This window comes from Arvicanthis niloticus, chromosome 21 (assembly GCF_011762505.2).
Source record: "Arvicanthis niloticus isolate mArvNil1 chromosome 21, mArvNil1.pat.X, whole genome shotgun sequence".
Classification (NCBI taxonomy): Eukaryota; Metazoa; Chordata; class Mammalia; order Rodentia; family Muridae; genus Arvicanthis; species Arvicanthis niloticus.
The window spans coordinates 42718228-42722690 of record NC_047678.1 but is presented as its reverse complement, the minus strand read 5'-3'; the positions used below and the strand labels follow the sequence as shown (position 1 = coordinate 42722690).

At 49.7% G+C, this 4463-nt stretch overlaps 1 pseudogene; it reads left to right on the top strand.

The window, feature by feature from the left end:
• The first annotated feature begins 747 nt into the window (after positions 1 to 747).
• LOC117693244 (small ribosomal subunit protein eS17 pseudogene) lies at positions 748 to 1854 on the top strand (annotated as a pseudogene).
• The last annotated feature ends 2609 nt before the right edge of the window (positions 1855 to 4463 follow it).

Below are 4463 nucleotides of genomic sequence, written 5' to 3'. Positions count from 1 at the left end.
TCTTTTTCTTTTTTTCCTCATTGAAAGAAGGAATGACAGCACAAAGCAGAGCCAATGCCTTCATAAGGGCGACCACAAGTGCCCAGGGACACCATCCTTGGCCTTCATGCACACTAAGTCTCAGCTCAGCAGAAGCTTCTGGTACCACTCTGCCCTCTGGCAGACTCCCAGAAGAACTGGATACGGGCCCTGTTCAGTGACAAGGCGCCTCCTGTGCTGCACTGGGAAGACCCTGAGTGGAATGCCGATGTTCTCTGGGCCGTCGTCTGTGTCCCTGAAGAGGGAGAATAATGTGTTGAGATCTCTAAGGCACGGGGCTCCTTCAGTGGCAGGCGCTTCAGCACACGCCTGCTTCTTTCAGATGGTTCTTGAATCAGCCTTTCCCAATTCTTCAGTAACATCATCTTAATCAGACACCTGGCAGAGCTCAAGACCCAGAGAGGTTTAGAGGATGAGGACCAGACTGTGTAATGGTTCTAGAACTAACTTCTGTCACAGTATTTGATGCCCTTGGGGTCGCTGCTTTGCGTCTCCTCGGGGTTAAGGGTGGCTACCACAGACGGTTTCCCCCTTCAACGATGAATTTCCTGCTCATTTGTACTTCTAGAAACTTCAAGGGCTGCATGTCCACAGCCTCCTTCTCTGGGCATCTACTACCCCAGACTGACTACTCCGCTCAACTGCTGCTAACGGGCGTCTCTGGGCTGCAGGCTGGCATGCGTGCTTAGCTCAGTGCTTATGACAGCGATGGAGGCAAATATGGCCGAGAAGAAGCCGGGCTGTGGCGAAGTCCCACAAGGCTCCAACAGCTGCCTAACCTGGGAGGACAGAAGAGGTTTCTCCCATGGTGTGTGGGACAGGGATGACCTCATACAGGACTGGGCTCGCCACACATGGTGGCTCTAGGAGAGCTGAATGTGGAGGGGCTTGTTTGGGCAGCACTCCCTGCAGAGCAGTTGGAGAAATGAAGAAGGGATGATGTAAGAAGGAGGCAGAAGTGCATTTGCAGCAAGAATTAACTGAGGGACCTGAAGAAGAAACCACAGGAAGGGAGACCCTGAGGTCACACAGGCTCAAATCTCACAGTGTTCATTAAGATTCTGGGTTTGTGATTACTCTCAGCCTCAGGGGTACCCAGTCCACAGTGAGGTTGCTGGGAGATCACAGACAAGAAGGCACTCCCGGCTCATCAGGACATAGCTATCAGTCATAGGCCCTCTCAGAACCAAGAGTGTGATGTGTCTGAGACTGTTAGCTGATGTCTTCCACATCCTGTTTCATGGTCTTTCTCAGCCTTCTACATCAAAGGCTGATGGGTCCCAAAGAAGCAGCAAAGAATGCCACTCCTCAGCCCAGGACAGATGATTCTTGGGGCTGCCAAGTTGGTGAGCTCTAGATTCACTGAGAAACTGTATCTCAAAAAATAAGGTGAACTCTTTAACCCAAGCCCTCCAACGCAAGCCAAGTTTGCACCAAGTCTTTGAAGAGGTGGCCCTGATCATCATGGAGAAGTACTATACACATGCCTGAGTAGTTAGTGACTTCCACACCAACACACGTGTGTGAGGAGATCGCCCGTATCACCAGCAAGAAACTCTTCAGTAAGATAGCAGGCTCCATCGCCCATCTGATGAAGTGGATACACAACGGTCTTCTGAGAGGTATCAAGCTGCAGGAGAGAGAGAGGAGAGATTATTACATTCCTGAGGTATCAGCCCTGGATCATGAGAGCAGATCCTAACACCAAGGAACTGCTGCAACTTCTGGACTTTGGCAGTCTCGTCAACCTGCAGTCTCTTCAACACACACCCTACAGTTGGGATGAATTTCAACACACCATTAGGAGACATTTGAGTATATTCTGTTCCATAATGCTTTCAACAAACCTGGAGGCAACTTAAAAAAAAAAAAGAACAGTAAGGTAGAGGATGGTTGAGGAAGATAGCCAAGACTGACCTCTGACCTTCATGTGGAGGTATGGATGTGTGCACACTCATGAATGTGCCAGTGATTGCGCACACACACACACACACACACACACACACACACACACACACACACGAATAGTAAGGCTTACATTTGCGTCTCTATGCTTAGCATAGACAGCCTGGCACTCTATGGTGGAAGTTTGAATGCTGGCACTTCCTTTGGTCAGAGGAAGAGGGACCTGGCAGTTGTGTGGAGGGCCACAGGAGACAGGAGAGGGAAAGAGCAAATGCTGAGTTGTGGAAGGCTTCTTTGTCGGCTCCAGGCAGACCCTGAAGAGGCGGCGTGGTAAGGGTGCGATGAAGGCAGGAGGCTTCTGTGTCCTTCCTGGAGTTGTGGTGTCCTAGGCTCCATTGCTCCGTGTTCTACCTCATTTTTCCATTACGACTCCATATTCAGTGTTCCCATAGCCTGTCTCCTAAACTCCCAAGGCACTGGTAAGAGTCTCTAAGGGATAACTGGCTGCCTACTGGGTTCAGAACACACTGCTTCTGTCTCACTTTGCTGCAGCTTGGGTCTCCTGAAGCCTGTTGGCCCAGGTCTTATTGATCAGGCAATGCTGTAGTTTCCATTCTCCCAAGTGACACACAAACCAGGGCTCAGGTGACGTCACCTCCTTTCCCCTTGCTCATCCCAGCCTGAGGGAGGGACAGCGTCAAGCCTCTGCTAACCTCTGGTTTCCTCACTGTCCCCTGTCCAAGTTCAGCTCCTCCATCATTATCATGGTAAATCATTCAAGTACCAAGAAGCTTGTTAGCCAGCTGTGCATCACCAGCCCTGGGGGCCTCTAGGACAGTGGTTCCCACCGTCCTAATGCTGTGACCCTTTAATACAGCTCCTCATGTTGTGGTGCCCCATAATCACAATATTATATTCATCGCTACTTTATAATTGCAATTTAGCTACTGTTATGAATTGTAAGGTAAAAATATCTTTGTTTTCCAATGATCTTAGGTGACCCCTGTGAAAGGGTCACAGCCCACAGGTTGAGAACCACTCTTCCGGGAGCTTATCCTTTGCTCAGTACTTACACTGGACACTGCTGAGAAAGGCGATGGAGCTGTGAGGTCTTTCCAATGAGCCTCTGATTCTCAGAGCTCTTGTCGCTCTCTTGGAGACTTACCTTTGGAGACTGAGATTTGATTGCAGGTGGGTACAGCCATGACAGTTGCAGTTTAGACTGAGGGTAAGGGGGGAGCTGTAGGTGGTCACAGCAGGGCAGCTGCAAGACCAGGGATGGGAGGAACAGTAAAGCCCAAGGAGACCGTGCAGAGACAGAGGCACACAGCCACCATCCGGTGACAAATTCACACTTCCTGTTTTCTCAAGGATAAAGAACCAAGAGGAGAAAAGATTCTGTGTGCGATGAAGAACACTTTTCTTGACAGAACTGTGTGCTTACAAACTATGACCAACATCAGAGCTGGCACGTGCCTCCGCTTCCCTGTCAGCCCCACTATCCCTTCAGGACCTTTGCATTTCAACATTACCCACCTCTCTGTTCTCCCTCTCAGCGCACCATGGTCAAGCCATCGTACTTACGGGGACGAGCAAGCTGTCTGATTTCTGTGAGCCTCAGTCATCCTAACTGGGGAGCGAGGTTAATAAGGAACTTACCAGTTACTTGTTTGTCATGACAAAGCTAACGTAGGAAGGAAGGGCACACTGTGTCTGGGCATACAGTTTGAGGGTCCTCTCCCTCATGAAGAGGAAAGCACGGTGGCAGGAGGGTGAGGCAGACAGTCACACTGCGTCCTCTGTGGGGAAACAAGGAGAGGAACGCTGGTGTTCAGCTGGTGTCCTCCTTTTTGTACAATCTGAATCCCTGTTACTTGGGCTGCTGCTGCTCACATTTGGTGGGGGAGGGCGTCTTCTCACCCCCACTAACCCAGCCTACAAGCTTTCTTACAGTCATGTCCAGAGGTCTGTCTCCTGAGTGATTCTAGATCCATTCAGGTGACAATCAATTCCGACCACTGCAGAGTGTGTTTCTGCCATCCGAGTACCACTTGCCTCCTCCTCCCATTGCCTCCTCACCTCCTCCGGGAGGTAAGGCTGCCTGTGAGCAGAAGTAAATGATCAGATGGTTCTGGCAGACCCTTTACAAAGTAGGTTCCTGCTGAGATGTTCCTGTCCCAGCTCACAAAGCAAACACAGTCCAGATCAATGCCAAAGAGAAACTGCAGTGTGCAGAGGCAGGATTTCACGGAGATGGTAAATGTTAAGCTGGAGATTGCTAAAGCCACATGCAGTTAGCAAAAACTAAAAAAAAAAAACCTTGTGTATGTAAGCCAAGAAAAGATGTCAAGTAACCAGAGGAAGGCACAGTGCGGTTTATCCTGTGTCTGAGAGCGCAAGTCTTCATTTGTACCGGTTTTAGTACATTAGCCCTGGCTCAGAACACGGCGAACAGCAAAGAGGTCTCACTGAAGACAAAATTTTGTAAAACCTAAGACAAAACACATCTCTGTAATCTT